This window comes from Rattus rattus, chromosome 3 (genome assembly GCF_011064425.1).
Source record: "Rattus rattus isolate New Zealand chromosome 3, Rrattus_CSIRO_v1, whole genome shotgun sequence".
NCBI lineage: Eukaryota > Metazoa > Chordata > Mammalia > Rodentia > Muridae > Rattus > Rattus rattus.
In genome coordinates this window covers 14,339,201-14,359,792 of record NC_046156.1, presented here as the reverse complement: position 1 = coordinate 14,359,792, position 20,592 = coordinate 14,339,201, and the positions used below count along the sequence as shown (strand labels likewise).

Here is a 20,592-nt window from a genome sequence, read left to right as displayed (position 1 = left end):
GTTCCTGAATGCTTCCTGGTACTAATAAGGCATTTCGGTACCCTAAGCTTTTAGCCAATGACCTTTGCCCATCCTGGATATACCTACCCCGAGTCTCCCCAAAATTTCATAAGCCTTGAATCACCCCATGTAAAGTTGATCTGTCTCCTTATAACTGGTCCCAGCGTGGTTATTTCACATTTATACTCACAGGGCTTCTGACCCCTCCCCCACCCCCTCATCATCTCTGCTCCCTTCCCCCTAGTGGATCATTTCTTTCTTTGCTACATAAACTTGGAATTCCACAGTCCTCAAAAGATGGCAAAAAGGAAGAGGCACCGAAGAGAACAACCAGTGACGGAATCCAGAGACAACAGTGAGAAATAAGTGTGAGGGAGAGACCGACATCTTTAAAATATTTCGAAAGTATTCAAAAGCAAAGGTTTAAATCTAGTGGACAAGAAAAAGAGGCTAACGTGACATTTGCCTGCTGTCTTCATGCCGCCACACCACCTCCATCTGTCGCCCCTTCCCCAAACCCTTTTGATACAGAACATTTCAGCTGTGTATAAAGAGAACCATTGTACAAAGTCACATACATTGTCAACTTAGTGGCTATTTGACTCGGGACAATGGCGTGCTATTTCTTGGGCTCCTCCAATTAAATAGGAAGTTGTTTCTAGTGCCTTATTGCTGTGAAGTGATGTTGTCTGTCTTCCAGGGGCTGCCTGAGATGACGTTTAATGGTGGTATCAGAATTTGAATTCAGCTCCTACTGCTATCCTCAGAATGGAGGTGGCTCGTGTCCTGGACTTCCTAGGACCACATCGTGTTCTCGTTCGTGTGTGCTTTATTTTCTATGGCTTTTTAAAAAACCCATACCTTATTGATAATATTTACTGGTTGCCTTAGCTTTCACTCTTTTCTTTGTATATGAATGTAGCTAATGCTGATTTGTTAAGCATGACAGTGACGAAAGCTTGGTTCATTCTTTTTATTATAGATTTGCCTTCTACTCAAGTGTATCTCAAGGAAGGTACCATGACCCCTGTAAATACTGCTATTCTTCTGTTATTTGTTTTCTGACATACCCTTCCCTCCTTCCTTCCTCCCTTCCTCCTTCTTTCCTTCCTCCCTTTCTTCCTAAGAAATCCCCTCTTCCCCATTCAGTTGGCTCACAAGGGGAGCATGTACGGTGGCTTTGTCCAGCAATGGCCTTTCTTTTAGAGACATGCTTTTGTAATTACCTGGGCTTTGATGTTTGTTTCCAATTGTGCTGCCATTCCTTGATGCCATAGCTGTTTTTCCTCAGAAGCTTTCACCCTCGTAACTCTATTTCCCAGAGGCAAGTACGTGCTCGGTACCTGGCTGTATTATGAAACACCCGGGTTTGCCTGACCCACCCCTCTCCTTGGCTGCACCACCCAGGGCATTTAAAAGATGCAGTAGGCCTGGCTGGAGGTTAGTAGTGCTGTGTTGGCTCCAGATGAACTTCGGCCAACATGGAAGCCCCAAGGCCAGGCTGTAGAGAGTTATCTCCGAACCTCCTTGAGGTAAGTTTTCACTGGGTTATTATTTTTCTGCTGGTTTTCGTGATGCCACTTTTGTAGCCTTTACTTTTTCTGTGTTTGCCGTGTAAGTCTGGGGTTGTCTCAGTGTAGAGTTTCGCAAATGAGGACGGGCAGCAGCGGGCTCCCTTTTATTTGTAAAACCTACTTTATACTGTATGCCTCAATGAAAATACTTCCTAGGAATTACCTTTACTTCTTGGTTGGCCCAAAAAACGAACAGGGAGCTTGGAGGCAAGTGCAGATGAAGTAGCATGTTTAGTCAGTGACAATCATGCACCTTCTCTGTTATGTGTACCTTACAGTCCACCTTATAACATAGCGGGAGTCCCATGAGTTCTATCAGCTCTTATTTACCGCGTAGTCAACATGTACTCAGTTGGCAATTGGAAAATAGACAGGTCTCAGATAGAATGTAGCTCTGCGAGCTCTGGGCGTTTGTACGTTTGCTTCTCTGCTGGGTTCCTCACTGAGTAGAGACAGGTGACCTACCACTCAATGGATATCTGTTGATGATTGGCTGATTGAACAAGCAAATGGCAACATGATATTTTGTAGTGATTAATGCATTCGTAGCAGGAGTTATTATACAGAGTTCGTGAGTGTGATGAAGTCCATTCTTCAGAAAAGAGCTCTGGGAAACCAGAGTCAGAGAGTTACATCTTTGTGTGCATGGGCTGGGCAGCTCTATTATGTCCTAGATAGTTTTTCCTTAAAGGAAGCACATGGTTTGTTCTCACTTGTTTTCCTTTTCTCTCTTGGCTATACTGGGGGGGGGGGAGAACTCTGACGCATAAAGACTATGAGTTCATTTCATTGATTAGCTTTCCCTATGTTAATTACAGCCTATGTTTTAGGAATCTTTAGGGACCAGGCAGGCAGTCACTGAACCCCAGAGCTCAGCCTGGAGGTGGTCAGCACGGTCAGGCCCCAGGGCGGCTCTGGTATGCTTCTACCCACAGCTTACAGGAAGTGTCAGTCACAGTTTCACTGGTGCTCCATTTTTAAAATTTGCATATATGTTATTGTTTTCCTTATGTTCACCCTTCTGGGCTGGCAGTAAAAATATGGGTGTTACAGATGAGGAGCTGAGATTCTGGTGGAAGAAGACTCAGCCTCCCCCTCCCTCTTCTTCTCTGTCTACTTCGCTTGGAACACACATTTGCTCTCTAGTTCCTCCAGCAATAAAACTAAAGCAGGCACCAAATGCAGACTTGGCAGAGGGCTCTCCCCAGGAGGGAGCACAACCTTCCTCGTGTGGTGTTGGGATCCTCATATTCACAGTGATGTGAGCAGTTGTGCTGTGTCTGCAGGAGGAAGACCAGAAGTTCTGTGTGAGGCTTTTAGCCCGTGTATACGGGGCTATAAAATGCATGTTACTCAGCCCCGATACTTTTATGTTGCAGCTGAAGTGTTGTGGGATTTCATTTTATAAGAACTTAACTTCAACACGTAAGTTTCTGTCAGGTCAACTAGACTTGGAGCCCTTTCCCCCCTCTTGTAACTCACTGAGAGTTCATCCCGGGTGATTTATTTTAAAACTAGGCACCCTGCTACAGTGGGAAAACACACAATCGCAAGTGAGGATCCAGGCCTAACCGGCTTCTTTTTTAATCTAGAATAAGCCAAAATCCTCCACCTCACTTTGTAGGTTAAGTGAAGGAATCTCTCAGCATGGGCGTGACACAGTGTTCAAGATCTCAGGCTCTGGGTGGGAGACCATAGGCCCACCGTTCCCACTTTATGAATATTAGAAAACTAAGTACTTGAATGAACCCTACCATCTATCCAGTAAATCTATTAGGTACATCTGAGTATAATTTAATTTAATCTAGCCAAACCGCTTACTTTTTAGAAGAGTGACTTCAGTTATGTGACTTGGCATATTGTTACTGTCAACCATGGTCTTGGTCACCTTTCACTGGCAGTGAGGGGCAGAAGAGGCAGATGTTTCCAGAACATGCTGGAGATCTCTCTCTCTCTCTCTCTCTCTCTCTCTCTCTCTCTCTCTCTCCTTCCCTCCCTCCCCATCTGTCTGTCTGTGTCTGTCTGTCTCTCCCCTGTCCATCTGTCTGTCTGTGTCTGTCTGTCTCTCCCCTGTCTGTCTGTGTCTGTCTGTCTCTCCCCTGTCTGTCTGTGTCTGTCTGTCTGTGTCTGTCTGTCTGTCTCTCCCCTGTCTGTCTGTCTGTGTCTGTCTGTCTGTCTGTCTGTCTGTCTGTGTCTGTCTGTCTGTGTCTCCCCTGTCTGTCTCTCCCCTGTCTGTCTGTGTCTGTCTGTGTCTGTCTGTCTCTGTCCTGTCTGTCTGTCTCTCCCCTGTCTGTCTGTGTCTGTCTGTCTGTGTCTGTCTGTCTGTGTCTGTCTGTCTGTGTCTGTCTGTCTGTCTCTCCCTGTCTGTCTGTCTGTCTGTGTCTGTCTCTGTCTCTCCCCTGTCTGTGTCTGTCTGTCTGTCTCTCCCCTGTCTGTCTGTGTCTGTCTGTGTCTGTCTGTCTCTCCCTGTCTGTCTGTGTCTGTCTGTCTGTCTGTGTCTGTCTGTCTCTCACTCCCCCCACCCCACCCCGCCTCTGGCATTCCCAATTTTGAAGGCCTCTATATATCTTGTGGCAGAATTGGTAGTTGTCATACTTGGTCATGTGTTGGCTGCATTTGGGGTTCAGCACATACAGCAAAGCCTTAGAGAAAAAGATGGTGCTCATGATTTCTCCTTCAGACTTTGCCTTTCAAGTCATGCCAGTTGTTCAATTAGTGAAGGGAGTTGGGCAGGGGAGGTCTATTTAAGCAACTAAAATGTGGGGGTGCTAGTCCATGCTCCGCCTGGGAGTCTGATGGACAAGTGGTGTGAACTACCTTAGGTCCCTGGTCTGCAAACGTCTTCCTGCTTAGGAAGGCAGTCATCAAAGCAGAAGCTCCTGTTCTTCCTGGAGGCCGGGCTCTTTCCGATTCCACTATTTCTCCACATTATTTCTCCTCCAAGTAACATCATGGAGTCCCTCCCCCCCTCCCCTCCCCCTCTGCTACATAACATTAGGTATAAGTGGCACCAATCTTAGTTCTTGGTCTAGTATTGTCCACCTTCTTGGGAAGCATGAGTTGGGGCGGGCAGAACCATTTAGTCTCAGCTCTGCTTTGATTACTAATGTATCATTGTAATCTCTCCATCCTTAGTCACCGTTCTGGTAAGATGGGAAGGATCCTGTAAATTGTAGGAATTCAATGGCTTTAAATTATACAAAAGTACTCAGGTGGCGCTTCCCATACAGTGTGTGTGCAACACACAGTGGATGCTACCTCTCCTTCTCCCCTTCAACCCTGTTTCCTTCGCAGGTTACTTCCTCCTATAGCCTGGCTCTGTGGCTCCAGCTCTCTTCCTCATCCCAGAGGGATCATCCAAGTGCTGTGAAATGTCATTTTTCTTCAATGGGATGCCAGGACACCATTTGCTATCTGTGTGTGATTCTGGGCGTGATTAACCTTCCTCTGCTCATCTTCCTGTTTGTAAGACAGGAATAATCGTACTACCTTAGAAGGTTCATGTTACTTAACACCAGCAGCTCATTTTAGCTAAAAACCTTGATCAATATGAGTATTTGGTAAATGAATGGGAACTCACATGTTTCCCTGGTTTATGAATGACTGCTCCTGGTACTTATTTCCTGTCTTTATGTTTCGTCTGGAAGTTTCTGCTCCTTACGTTAGGACGCTGTGGTGGGTGGAGTACTTCTTGCCTGGGTTAGTAGGAGGTGGAGCTAGGGAGAAGCAGCTCTGTGGAGACCACTGTTGTCAGAGGGGAAGACTGGCTGGCTGTACCTTCTGAGAGTCCTGGTGCATAAACAGATATTCATTCTTGCATTTCACCCCAATAAAGAAGTATCCCCAGTGTTTCACCATAATTTAGCCCCAAAGCCCACCCCTTTGGCCTCTGTTCTAAAAATGAAGACAGGTAGTGCAAGCCATTGGGTTACTTCTTTTTTTTTTTTCCCTTTGGAGCTGGGGACCGAACCCAGGGCCTTGCGCTTGCTAGGCAAGCGCTCTACCACTGAGCTAAATCCCCAACCCCCATTGGGTTACTTCTGAAATAAATTCAATCACCCTTTAAAATAAAGGAATGAAATCTGAGTGAATTTGACTTAGTCCTTGCAGAGAATTAATTTTGCAAGGACCCACCTCCCTGCTCGAGTACGTACCCCTTGCTGACACTTTGGCTTGCCTCAGCCGTGAAACCTCTCCAACACTGGATTCAGTTCACTTGCTTCAGAGTTCAGGGCTGCACAGACCCATGTGAGGGACCCTACAGCTGCTGGAGGTTGAGACTGAGACTGCGTCTCCACCCCCTCTTCAGCACGCATGGTCTTGTTTTTATTCACTCACCTGCCAGGATTCTAACTGGGATTTACTTCGAAGAAGTCTCTGCCTTTACAAATTTTTTTCCCCAAAATCTCTTCCCTAGATCTTTCCAAATCTCTGACCTAGAGAAGGAATGAGCACAAGAACTTTTGGGGTAACTCTTATTAAATATTATTTCTGCTCAGCTATTGCTGGGAGTTTGACATGGTACTGAAAAAAAAATAGTGTTCCAGTAAGAACCCAGCATGTGAGTCACACATTCATGGACCACCAGTGTCACAGAGGGCAGTATGACCCATCATGGACTGAGGTAATAGTCACCGGCGTGCTCGATGGCTCATTCCCTGAAGTTTAGAAATTTATATGCTAAAATAAAAGGGGATGTGCACACTCTTAAGTCCTTGCCGTTATGCTCTCGCCTTTGTCGAGAGCACGCAGTTCGGATTTCTTGTCCACATGTGGTACCTAGTCCGTTACAGCTGATTTCAGGGGAATCTCGAAGTGTCTTGAGTTTCCGACTGAACAACAGCAATGTCTATTCAGGTGACCCTGGTATGTGAGACGCTCGCTCCTCCAGTCAGCCTATTTCATGTCAGATGCAAACACAGGGTAACACTGATTTCACAGAGTGACAGAGATTCTGCTGGGCCATACTTTAGTCACACTCCAGCACCTGCGAGGCTCATCTGAGCGCTTCCTTGTATCTTCTGGACTGACAAACTTGGAGGCAATTTTGCAAGGTCTCTCCTCTGTATCATTTAACCGACATCGACATTTTGTCGGGTTCCTCCTCCTCCAAACCCCACGTGGTGTCTGATCACCTTGGCCTCCCACCAGCCTGGTCGGCTTAGTCAGAATTTACCTGAATCTCTCATCTTCCCTTTCGGTAATTTTCCATCCGCTGACCCTCGCTGCACTCCCGCCCCCGCATCTGTGCTGTGCTTGGAGTTGAACCCAATCAATCTCTGTCCTCCAGTGTCCTGTAACTATGGTAACGGCTCTGAAAATCTTTCCCTTTCATATTTAAAAGATTATTCTTTGGGGCTGGAGAGAGAACACAGGAGTTAAGGTCACAGGTTGCTTTCCCAGAGGACCTGGGTTTGATATCCCACACCCACGCACATGGCGGCTCACGACTGTGTGTAATTTCATTCCTATGAGATCTGACATCCTCTTCTGACCGCTGTAGACACTGTACACAGGCGGTGCACAGACAGACATGCAGGCGGAGGCACATAAAATTAAAATGAAATGAAAAACCATCCTTTACATTTATATGTTTGGGCATGCGCAGACCACCGTGCACGTGTGAAGGTCAGAGGTCACTCTCAGGGGTCTCTTTTCCCACCAGGGATCTTCTGGGGCTTGAGCTCAGTTTTTCAGGCTCGGCAAGCTTTTTTTCTGCTAAGCCATGTTGCCGGGTCTAAAATTACATTTAGATATGTACCCAGTACCAACGAGATGAATTTTTTAAGAAGGAAATAATTGCAAAGCAGGTGACATGCAGGTATGGGTAGGGCACTGCTTGGATCTACTACTAAGGATGCTGCGCTCTGTCCTGGAACCGCTTGGGAAAGTACAGGCTCTGGGACCAGCCAGATCTTGGATTAGACCTTGGGGTCAAGAGAAATAAAGAATGATGGATTTAAGTTGCACTGTTTTCAACTTCTTCTTGTTTCATCAAATTGGTGCTAATTGGCTTCATCTATCTCACTCAAATATCTCTGGTCTTCTGTTAGGTACCAAGCACTGTTCTTTGTTGTTTGTCTGTTTTGTTTTAAGACTCAGTCTCGCTCTGTAGCTAGCCAAGGCTGGCCTTGAACTCACTGTGTGACCAGAATTTTTTTATCACCATACTGAGTTTACGGTTTTGAGACAAGATCGTGCTATAGGTGATGGTTTCCTTCTCTTTATCCTCCTTCCTGCCTCTGTCTCCACAGTACTGGGATTATTGGAATGCCCTGTTCTTTGCGACCAGGAATTCTGTTTTGTTCCCAGACAAGTTTTCCCTCCGTAGTGTAGGTAGGACTTAGGAGTCAGGGTGGTCTGACTGCCAGGTACCCTTTAGAGCTAAATGCAGATAATTCAGAGCACAAAAAGAAGCATTTCTGCCCTTGTGGGTCTTATGTTCTTGTTTGGTGGGACATACAGGATGGATAGTGAGGAAAAATCCGGGTTATCTGTTGTTGTTAAATATAGGCCCGCGCCCATCCGGATAGAGCACACCAAACCAACACCGTGTTCCACGTGGAGAGATTTAATGGGAGGATGAGACAAGGGAAGAGGCGAGGAAAGAAGAGAAAAAAGTGAAGGGGGTGGAGAGAGAGAGAGAGAGAGAGAGAGAGAGAGAGAGAGAGAATAGAAGCTGTCTGCCTTTTATTTGGAATATGAATACTCCCAGGTGGAGTTGCAAATTGAGTCAAAAGGTCTTCTGGGAATGCGTGGCTGTTGCCATAGCAACAGTGACCAAATGGTGTCCCTGCTGAAGGCAATTCCTGATACCAACAATACCAGATGGTGGGAAATGGTAGGAACGAGGGGGGGGTGAGGGGGTGGTGTGTGTGGGGGGGGAAGAGGTAAGGGTAAGGAGTAAGGAGGGTAGGGAGAAGGAAGGGTGGGAGGGGAGGGAGGGGAGGGAGAGAGAGAGAGAGAGGAGGAGGGAGGGAGAGAGAGAGAGAGAGAGAGAGAGAGAGAGAGAGAGAGAGAGAGAGAGAGAGAGAGAGACAGAGACAGAGAGAGAGACAGAGAGAGACAGAGAGAGACAGAGAGAGACAGAGAGAGACAGGGGAGGGAGGGAGGGAGGGGAGAGGGGGAGAGGGAGGAGGGAGGAGAGGAGAGAGGGAGGAGGAGGGGGAGGGAGGAGGGGAGGAGGAGAGAGAGAGAGAGAGAGAGAGAGAGACAGAGAGAGAGAGACAGAGAGAGAGAGATGAGGGAGGAGGGAGGGGAGAGGGGAGAGGGAGAGAGAGAGAGAGAGCGAGGGGAGGGGGGGGAGCGAGAGAGAGAGAGAGAGAGAGAGAGAGAGAGAGGGTGGGAACTGGGGAAGGGGCTGCTGTCTTCAGAGTGGGAGCTAATCCTGCAGGGCTGGTCAGCTCAGCATGGAAGGCCTCCCCGAGGAGGTCTAGATTTTAGTGACGAAGAGCAAGATGTAGGTGCCCTGACTACTGGAGCAACAAGAAAGCCAGCCTGTCTGGAGTAGCATCACGGTGACTAAGACCAGGCAGTGTCTTAGAGACTGCATATTTGCAAGGGTTCTGCTTTTACCTTATTTCACATGTGTACGGTATGCTTGTGTGTATGCGTGTGGAAGTCAGAGGTAGATATCAGGGACTGTCCTCCACTTCCTTCCATTTCATTTTACTGAGGCCTAATCTCTCACTTGAACCAGAGCTTGCCAATTTGCAAATTCAGCAAGACCAACTAACCACAGTAACTAGTTCACAGTAAACTCTGCTCCCGGAGTGCTGAGTTACAAGTAGGCCCTCTGGCCTCATGTGGGCTGGGGGCCCGGAGCTCAGTCCTCCCACTTGGGTGGCAAGCACTTTATTCATGAAGCCTTCTCCCCAGCTCAAAGACTTGGTATTTTAAACACTGTATGGATTTGATCAAAAGCTGAAACATTCTGGAATTTTTTTTAAATCAGCTCCTGTGTTAAGAATAGAATTGAAGGAAGAAAGAAATAAAGTTGCTACCCAAAAGGTTGAATTTTTATTTTCTAATAACCTTATCACCTATTTTGGAATATACATGCCATTATGAGCTACTAATACATACAGAGATTTGTCATGATTAATTTTCCTGTTAATAATGATTTATCATTGTAATAAACATGGCGGTCCATGCAGGAAATAATTTTTCAACATTAAGCAGGCTTATCCCTTTTCTACCAATAGAAAGTATTAATTAGATCCTGTTTGCGTTTCTATTCCCAAATGTAAATCCTGCAGAAAGATATTAACATGTATGGATTGTTTGTCGCCAAGGAGAGAATAGCCTGTCCTTGAGTGTCAACCTAGGCTCACAAGAGTTCAACCCAGAAGATCTTTGGATGAGAAACAAACAAACCAGCAAACAAACAAACAAACAACAGCCTCCTCCCCCCGGGTTTCTTTTCTTTCACTGCTGGTATTTCCCGAGGACGACTGTGAAGACCACATACTGTGATCACACCCAATGCATCTTATTTTTGTAACTAATGACTGGGAGAGTTGAAGGGTGTTTCTCCAAAAGCTGGCGAGCAGACTGTTGCCATGCATACCGTTGGTAAGAGGCTTGGTGTATTTTTAGGTTTGCAGAGAGCCTTGCAGAATCCTCCCACAAATACATTATAACTCAAGATTGAAAGTGTGGGATAGCGCTGAAGACATCCTACTGTGGGGAGCTTGGGAAAACCCACCCTTCGCCTCCCATGGGTCCTCTCATTGTCTGTGCTAAGGAGAGCTTTCAGGGATCCCATGGCTTAGTTTGTTCATAGCCTGATGCTGTGAGAAGGAAAACAGCCAAGAAATGGTCTATCGAATTATCCAATCACTTGATCCCTGGCCTCAGGGAAACAGAATCCTAGTGCCATCTTCTTAATTTTGACCGTGGATTTGGGTATGACTTTATTCTCCTTGCATATGTAGAAGGACTGAGTCTCTTGTCTTTTATCCTCCTTCCCTTATGTTACCAAAGCTCCTTAACGGTTATTTTTACCCTGCAATTATCCAAGCTTGTTTGTTTAACACAGATGCAATGCTCAAAGTTTGGAAGAACATCTCTGTAAGCTCTGGGAAAGACTCCTCTGGTCTTCTGCATATTTCTGATACCTCAAACTTGCCCAAGCTGGCTTTCCAGCCAGTGTCTGCTGATCCCATAGCTTTGTGTGTGGCCCTTTACCCTGTGACTTCCATCACCCCTCACATCATTCCTTGAACTCACTAGTTGGGCCCTTTATCCTTCTGAGGGAACTCTGGACATCTTTCTCCCAGACGCCTTCCTTCCTCCGCCTGCAGTCTTATACAACAGATTTTTAAATAAATTGATGCTTTTGGGTCTTGTTGAACCAGAAGATACCATAGCGTTCCACCTTTTGCACAGTTGCTGGATTCAAGCCATCTACAGTGAGCTTTGGAAGAACAGCTTAGAAAGAACCACAGGGCTTAGCTCTCTTCCTTTGCATGGTCTGTACTTGGAAGCCCCATTTGTAGAACAGGTGACGACAGAGTGTGCAGGCTGGACAGCCCCAGGTCCCCACAGTCTTCCAACCCTCACCCAGCTGTCCCTGGAAGGTCAAAGAAGCACTGCACACCCAAAGATTGCCTGGTTTGCAAGACGAAGGTTGTCAGTTGTTTCATTTTGTGCCTTTTCCTGACCCTTGGGAGGTAGGATTTGGGTCTGGGTTGAAGAGGGTTGGGGTACAGGGGAAAGGCATATGGGAATGTGGGGGTGAGTTCGTCAATCTCTGTTCTCATGAACTTGAGACTTTGTACCTCCCTCCAGCCTATGTGTAGGTGAAGCACAAGGCCCTGGAAGTCACAGGCTTAGCAGAGCTTAGTCACAGTGTCATGAGACTAGGTTTGATTGATTAAGTTCTGGAAAGTATTGAAAAGGCCTATGCACAAGGGCTGTTTCCTTCCATCACAGTATTAAACACTTCAGGACACGTAGCCCAAAATGGAGACTTGCAAGCATGCTCTCCTTCCCAGTGACTGGCGGGAAAGCACTCTGTTGGTCTCTGGTTACAGGGGTTGCTTCTGTTTCCCAGCTAGAGTTCCTTGCCTGTCTGTTTCTGTTCTGAGAACAAGCTAAACTGTTTTCCCACCTTGGGGGTGGGGAGATAGAGGGTGGGAGATGGGTCAGGATGGTGACAGCTGTGGCAGTTCCCGGAAATAGGCAGGAGAGAGAAGGGAAGATTGTTTTCCTCACCTGCCTCATAAGACAAAGTAGGGCAGACAGAATGTAACCGAGGAGGCTTGCTGTAGGACTCTTAGCATAGCTCAGATTTAAAAATAAAACCATATATCGATTAGTTGAGGAGGAGGAAGGGGGTGATTGAAGGGATCCTTCATGTCTTGAAGTAAGAGACCAGATTTTTGGCCATCAAACCAGACCTTTCTCTGTCTCTCTCTCTGTCTCTCTCTGTCTCTCTCTGTCTCTCTCTGTCTCTCTGTCTCTCTGTCTCTCTGTCTCTCTGTCTCTCTCTGTCTCTCTCTCTCTCTCTCTCGTGTCTGAAATGTGTTTGGAAATTTAACTGTGGAGGACACAACTGTGAAGTCTGAGCTCATAGCCCAGAGGGGAACATTTATACCATATGTGTGTGTGTGTGTGTGTGTGTGTGTGTGTGTGTGTGTGTGTGTGTGTGTGAATGTGTGTGCATGTGTTTGCGCGTCCTTGTGCGTGCTGTTGTGAATTGAGGAAACTTAGGTAACTAGGCTTCAGTTTCCTATTCTGTGACTGTGGGTAACACTAACGTTCCCAGGGGTGCCAACCAATGAATGGGGGATTAAATGAGGAGCCATGCACCGACGGCTTCCACAGAGAGCTACTGGAGGGTTGAAGGCTTTGAGTCTATGCCTGTTTCCCATCTCGCCGTCATTTGAACCTAACCTTCAGACCTAGCCATTTTTCTTCATTCTATGAAGACTCAGACATCAGGCTCCAGGTCCACACTGTGTCCAGAGATCATTAGTTCCAGCACAATCTGCACCTGGAAAGGCTCTCTTCCCAAGATCAGGAATTCTCAAAGCCCTCCCGACCCCAGCTTCCAACTTTGATCCCCTCCTCCCAGCTAACTCTCCCACTGACTGGTGTGTTGGAGTCATGTTTTTGTACACTGTGTGAAGATGCGTGTCTGTCCTTCCAAGCCTGCCTAAGGCACCTTCGGATTGGCTAAAATAAAAGGCCTATAGCAAAAGGCAGAATAGTAACATGGGACTTCCGGGCAGAGAGAGAACTCTGGGAAAGAATACGGTGCAGGAGATTCCCCACCCAGGCTGGAGGAAGTTGGATGTATGGGGACGTAACTAACCAGCCACGTGACAGACAGAGAATAATATAAATGGGTTAATATAAGTTAAGAGCTAGTAGGGGAATATGCCTAGCTTAAGGTCTAGGCATTTATTAATAAATATAAACCTGCAGGAACCTCAGGAACAAGGTGAGCATAGAAAAGCTGCCCTGGTTACACTTGTGTTTCTCACCCCATGACATCTACGATTTTAACAGAGCATTTTCCTTCCCTTTCCTCGGATATCTATAGCTGAAGCCCTGCTTTGCCGTGGAGATGTGACCAGTCTCCACGGCTTTCATCCCCGCACCGCCATCCCTAACTCACCAGCTCCACTCAACACCTTGGGCGTTTCTTTCCTAGCTTCTAGTGCTCCCGGAAGAAAATGCACGCTTCCTCCCTCCCGGGACTCGGCCTGAATGCTTGATCGCGATGTGGCTTTCTCTTCGCATTCTCTTGAACTCCTACAGACCAATCAGGCGTTCCCTTATCTCCCCGTTCATTGGCTCTTCCTTTTTCTTTAAGCCATTTTTTTAAATTCATTTCACTCATTCGAAGTACTCCTCGATGACACCCCTGGCCTGAGACTCTTTACCACATCCTTAACCAACTGCACAGCTGCAACCAACCACCTTCCATGGCTTCCCCTCTGGATCGGTTTTACAGAGGCCTCCCCATCCCCCTGGTTTCTTGTTGTTACCAACCTTGGTGATTTGGTGCTCAGCACAAAGTGCCTCCCCAGCCTGACATACAGAGCCTCATCACAGTCCGAGGCAAGCACACAGAGATCGGCTTGGCGCTTGTCTAAGGCTCGGGCAGCTTCGCGAAGGCCACGTGCTAGTCAGTCGTGGGTGAGGGTGGTCTCCAGCACCTCTGGTAGTGCAGTGTTGAGGTCCACTACATCTCTAGAGCAATGCCTTCCTCGGCCCTGGTGGTGAATTATGGCTGACGCTGAATCCTGAACGCACCTGAGCCTCTGCCTCTGCTCAAAGGATGCAGGGAAAAAGCGGCTCTTCCTTATAGCCTTCGGTCTCCAGTGTGCTAACCTTAGGAAACAGCTTCTGTGCCCTCTCCCTGCGTGCTATCCCGTTGTTTTCTTCACATCGCTACTTTTACAGTTACTATGTTACTATTATTGTTATTGGTCTTTTTTTGTTTTGTTTTGTTTTTTGCTTATTGTCTTTACTTTCTTGTTTATCATGTAAGCTCACATTAAAGTTGGATTTCCACCGAGACTCTCTTGAGGTCATTGGGGCTCATCTCTCCCGACCTTCCTTTTGCCTGTGACACTGCCCACTGCTCTTGCGAAACTTTCTTGTCTTCCGATAGTCTGTCCTTTTGAGTCTTTGGGTGCCCTGACTCAGTTCCCATTAACAGACTGTTAAACAGTGTTGGTGGTGTACCCCAAATGTCCGTCCGGATCAGCCCCTTTCATTTCCCACACCCTCTCTTTGGCTGATTAAACCAATTCCAGGGTACACTGTACCTCAGACGCACAGATTAATATATTAATAATTCTTCAGTCTGGCTATGGAGCTGGGCTCCGTCAGATACTAGCTTTGTGGTCTGGTGTAGTAAAGTGTGCTTCCTTGTTCATCTGTGTTGTATGGGCCCACGTCTGCCCCTCCTTGGTTTTCATGTCAGAAATCAATTATTTCCAGGGAGAAAGAAACCCACATTTCTATGGAATTCTCTCTCTTTTATTATGAGTATTAAATGGTCATCAAAAGTTACCCATTAGCAATACAAGTACTTTCTTGTCTTGGGTTTTCCTACAAGTTCTGACGGCCAAATAACTAAAATCAGCGCCAGGCTCACCACAGTTAAAAAACTAAGTAAAGAAAGAGTCACACGTGGCAGAAGACTTGAGCCCCTGACAAATTTCCTTCATGCCTCGTCGTCTGGAAGAAGAGGGGAAACCTCTCTGGATTCTTTCATGTCCATTTCTGAAATCCTGGGAATATAATTTTGCAGGTGAAATCGAAGCTGTCTGATCAAAGTGTTTAACCGCCTCATCTGTTTTGTTTTAAACTTGGGGGTGGAGGACGCAAAACAAAACTAAGAGAAACAACAACAATAAAAATACCCCAGAAATCAAATCCAACAATCTGTGTTTCTGGCCAGCAGGGGGAGCACTGTTCCTTTCCTTCCTGGGAAGATTTTTTTCACCCAGGCAACAAGTCTTCTTTAATAATGACTACATCCTAGCAACAGGAGGAAAAAAATAATGGGGAAAAAAAATCGATACATTTTCTCCCTCGTGGTTGCTATTTTTTAAAATAGCTATTCTTGCCAGTATAATTGAGGCGTGTTTCCATAGGAAGGGGTCCTTGGCTGTCTTTTTGTTGTTTCTCTGTTCCGCACAGTCACTTTCTGATTGGGGGTGGCAGGGGGTGCTGTGGGTGGCGGGGTGGAAATGAGGGGGTGTGGGTGTTTTATTGGAGGCTATGAGGGTGTTAAAAGCGCTAATGGGGGCTGGGGTGGTAGCATACACAGGTTAGCATCCTCTTGATATAGAAACAAAGACTCTGATTTGCTCATTTTCTTTAAAATGGTCAAATCAGCCAGACTGGGTTGCTGTCTGCGATGACCTTTTGTTTGAGTGAATTGATTCAAGGAGACAGGAATGGGGACACGATGTCCTCAGAGGCGGCTGGAAGGATTCTGCTACAGGCCGTGGGTGAGAACGAGAGAAGAGAGGCTCTCTCTTACCTGGATTCTACTTTGAGTTTGAAGAAAACATTTATGTTCTGTGTAATTCTTTCTACATTCCATAGTTTATAAAGAGGAAGAGGCACAATGGATTTGAAAAATCAAGCCAGTATATTTCTACAGAGCAAGTCATACAAGAGACCTCTCTTGGTTCATTAATATCTGTGCCCGTAGGCTGTGCTTGACAGAGCGTGTGTTCTCCATATATACATGCATAGCTCTGTGGATACATTTATATCTACTTAGCAGACATATCTGCATATATCTAGACTCAAACCAATAATACAGAGGTACCAAAATGGAGATAATTCTTTTTCAAAGGATTATACTTTTAGAACAATTTCTCTGCTCTCTCACTGAGAATAATAATAGCTCTCGGGCAGAGATATTAAAGATTAAAGAAAAAAACCCTTTACTTCCTAAAATTCTTATTTGATTCAGGGAAATTTATGTCATTTATTTCACAAGCACATTTCCAAAGGAAAGAATTGGACATGCTGCCTCAACTAAATCTTTTAATACGTACCCATTCTTATTCAAATAATACGCCTGATTGGACACCCTGTCAGGAATCTTCCCCTCACCTACTATTAAAAAATCGTATGGACATTTTAAGAGAAAAGGAAATCTGGTTAGCACTAAGAAATCATACATCTTCTTCACCAAAACTCTGAAATGGCTGACTTTTTTTCCCATAGTAAATCTTTTTGTGTTTCTGAATGGCAGTAGGGGGTTTAATTTGAAATTGTTATCATCATCATCATCATCATCAACAACAACAACAACAACAATGGATTAAAGAGCACAAATGGGGCAAATGGGGCGTGTGTGGCTGCCGAACCGAGCGGAGTGGGATTAGATCTTGCCAGTTAGCTCAGAGGTTCAGGTGCTAATGAAATCGGGCAGTAAATTTAATTCCCGAGTGGCTCAGGCTTTACTGTTGCCACAGATACATCGCTAATCCTACATAACCTTTTATCTCACAAGCTGTTGCCGTTCAGACCAGAGACCAGGCAATAAGCTGGTTCTCTGAGTAAGCTAAAACAGTCTCCATCGAGCTCCCTAGCCTGCTTCTGAGTATTTCCATATCATCCTGGGAAAAATCCCAGCACAATGTTTATACTTAGCAGGAGACCTGCTTCAGGAAACCTGTTCTTCACTAGACCAAAGCTGCCATGCAAGTCTGGATGAGCACTGGGACGCAGCAGTGGAATCTTGGCTCCCTACGTGCCAGTCATGAGCATTGAGGCAAGTCCCTCACCCTTTCTCAGTCCTGATCCCTTCAGAAGAGGAGAGAATGGCTCCCGTCTTCCAGCTTGTCATAGTCATGAAACGATTTCACAAGTATGAAGTGCTCAGTGCAAAACAAGATTCTTAGCACTGTAAATACTTCAGGACACAGAGCTGGCTTTACCTACCTGGTCATTGTAATGTCACATGGGAAATAGCACAGAGGAGGTGGAGTTGAGGGTAGAGGTGATTGCAAGAATGGAGGAAGGAAGAAAATGAAAAGATCCTCATGTCCCCAAAGTTACATTACTGGATGTATTGGGTTTCCCCCCAGATAGGATTCCCATGTGTCCCTGTACACCATCTTGTACAAAGTCTCATATGAGTGAGAACTGCATCAGAAGTATAATATGGTGGCCATCAGAGTAATCAATAGTGGATTAGATTGCTTGGGGACAGTATTTCTAATGAGATGAGGTCCTGGACAGAACGATGAGCAGAACAACTTGAGTTCATATGGAAAAAAGGAAAACTTGGAAGATGGTGACAGGAGAGAGGAGAGAGACAAGCAGGCCATGCCACAGGGAGGAGGGCTCAAGAGGGGCAAACCATAGTGCAGTGAGCAAAGCTGTAACCAAAGCTCACTCCTTCAAAAGCTCTGAGTGTTAACAAGAGAAGACACATTAACTTGGTGGCCACGTGACTGAGAGTTTCTGGAGTGGTTGTGAAGGGAAGGGGAGGTGTAGGCTAGTGTTGGAGAGCTAAGGCTGGGTTTTAATTTCTCGGTGGGAAAGATTCCACCATGTTTGTGTGGTGGAGAACAGATCTAGTGCAGAGGGAGCCACGGGAGGAGAGCAACTTAAGCAGTGGTGACATTTGATTAAAATACAGAAGACACACATACCATACCACCCCCCCACACCCCACATACATACATGTCACACACACCACACATACATACATAACACATATCCACACATACATACACACACCATACATACAGACACTACACATATATACATATATACATACCACACACACATCCCGAATACATACATGCACACATACCACCCATACCACACATACACACATACATATACACATACAAACATATATATCACATAACACATACACATGTTGTATAACACACGCACACACACACACACACACAGAGGAAACATCTTTTAAACAACACACAAATATATGTATGTAAATGGGCATAGCCGATGTGTGCATAGCTCATACATCAGAAAGAACATGAAGGGAAAAAAAACCCAATTATCTTTGGGTGAGATTTTTAACATTGTAACCTGAAGTAAATCACATATTTTAAGTAGAGATGGCATTAAAAGCCAGAACAACACAGTCTAAACTTGCCAATCTAACATCTTTATTTTGAAAAGTAATTTCTCTAAGATGCTTTATGGAGTGCTTTGCCCTTCTTAAACAGAATGTTCCGAACACAATTTGACCTTTTCTTCATAACTCACTTTGAACATCCATCATCTTGCAGTGCAACAATCCAGCCGTGCCCTCAGCAGTGTCTGGGGTGCGCACACAGGGCTGCAGGCCAGAGCTAAATGGCTGCAGACTGCTGTGCTTAAGAGCTTTGTGTTCCTACCCTGTCATTTGTCATTCTCTGTCACTGTGCTCCAACTTCTTCGTCTTGTGTACACCTGCAGAATGAGAGATTCAAAACATCCCCAAGGTACAAACACACAGGGACAGCCAGTCCAAGTTGGTGGCTTCCCCCACCCCCCAGGTATGACCCCAAAGGACTCAGGCCTTCCTGCCCACCTGGATCAGGAAGGAGCTGAAATTTAGCTACAAGCCGACTTCCTGAATATGGGGAAAATCCAGCGAGTCATACGGCATGGACCAGCCTGTCCCTGGTTCCCAGACCTCCTCCTCCTCAAAGACGTGTAAAACTGACTCACCAGGAAGCTCTGATTAAGCCTTTATCTACAGATGGTTCTGAGCTACTGGGCACTGGCCTACATGACTCACCAAGTTCAGTGCTTTGAGCCTGTTGCTTTTCTGTCATTTGAGAGGAATTGATTTTGTCCCTACCGAAAGTGGCTGTTTCCCGAGCTATTTTTCCTAGTCTCCAGGAACCAGCAATCCTAGAGACAGATTATGCCATAGTTAGAATTCGTTGTTTACTTCGAGCACCTGAAAATACTACCTCCCTAGGCTGCAGTCACCTGCTCACATGGTGGCGGGCACTCCCGGGGGCAGCGGCAGGGCCAGGTGTAACACATGTCTAACAGCCACTGCTCCAGACTGGCAGCCACGGAAACAGCAGGGCTGGTTTGACTTTGTACCCAGAGTCCTTCCTTACCCTCTCTGGTCTTATACCAGCAAGACAGACCTAGTTCTCAGGGATTCAGAATTCTAAACCCTGGCAAACGCTGCCTTTGTCTTTGGGTGACAATGTCCTCCTGCCTGAGCCCTCTCTCCTAATGTATCTGTCAAAAGTCCAGAGAATTGTGTGCCAGGCACCACAATACAGATTCAACCACCTTTTCAGAAACAAGTGGGCTGGATTCACAGACATCAGCAGGAGCCTCTAGTGGGTTTCTCAGCAATCAGTTGCCATTAAATTACCAACAGCAGGCACAGCAACACAGTCTTTATATAGCAAGGCCTTACTCACTCAGTGTGTAATGGCTGTTAAGTCATCAATAACGAGATCCCCAGGGCTGTGAGAGTCCAAGCAGCTTCCTGTCTCTCCCTTCCCGGACCAAGATTCCCTCTCGGGTTTTGTGGGGGCAGCTGGCTTGGATAGTAAAGCACACATTCAGGTAAGGGGGTAGGAAATAAAATAAGTAAAAATCATGCTACCTTTAATTTAACAAGCGGTGCTATCCATTGTAAGTACGCACTGGAATGTACAGTAAAAGGCATGGTAAGATGTATGCAAGTATATGACGCCAAATCTTTGGATGAAAGACACCGTAGTTTCTAAAGTAACTAAGTGTTCAGAGGTATAATTTATATACAGTCAAGTATTATCATTTGAGAATATGGTTTAAAATTTTTTCCAAGTGTATATGTGTTTGTAAACGCTACCAAATAAAGAGCCATGCCTTCACTATCTTCCGAAACTTGCTGCGCGCCTCTGTTAGCCTGACGCACTTCCTGTCGCGCTTCCTGTCGCGCTTCCTGTCGCGCTTCCTGTCGCGCTTCCTGTCGCGCTTCCTGTCGCGCGTCCCGTCACCCGCCGACGGCTGACCTCCTCTTTCAGGTTGCACTGAGTTTTCTCTGTTGCTTAGGGGCAGTTATGATCTTTTATAGCAAGCATTTTTTTAAAAAGAAATAAATGACTGTAATTTTTTTTTAATGTAAAGCCATGTTAGGAACAGAGTTGAGGAGACTGGAGAGATGGCTCAGACGTCCAAAGCACATCTTATTCTTCAGGAGGCCTTCAGGTCAGTTCCCAGTGCCCACAGTAGGCGACTCACAGCTAGCTGAAACTCTAGCTCCAGGGCATCTGATGCTCTCCTCTGAGGGAAGCTTCACATACATGTACACACACACACACACACACACACACACACACACACACACACACACACATACACACCACACACACACACACCACACACACATACACACACACCACACACACACACATACACACACCACACACATACACACACCACACACATACACACACATACACACACCACACACACCAAAATAAAAATAAAACAAGTCTTAAAAAATACTGATGGGCTTTTATTTTCTTGATTTGCTCTAACTTTCAACCCTATC

The 20,592-nt window shown here is 46.0% G+C and overlaps 1 pseudogene; it reads right to left on the bottom strand.

Annotated features, from left to right (window-relative positions):
* Positions 1–13,421: 13,421 nt before the first annotated feature.
* LOC116895218 lies at positions 13,422–17,011 on the bottom strand (annotated as a pseudogene).
* Positions 17,012–20,592: the final 3,581 nt, after the last annotated feature.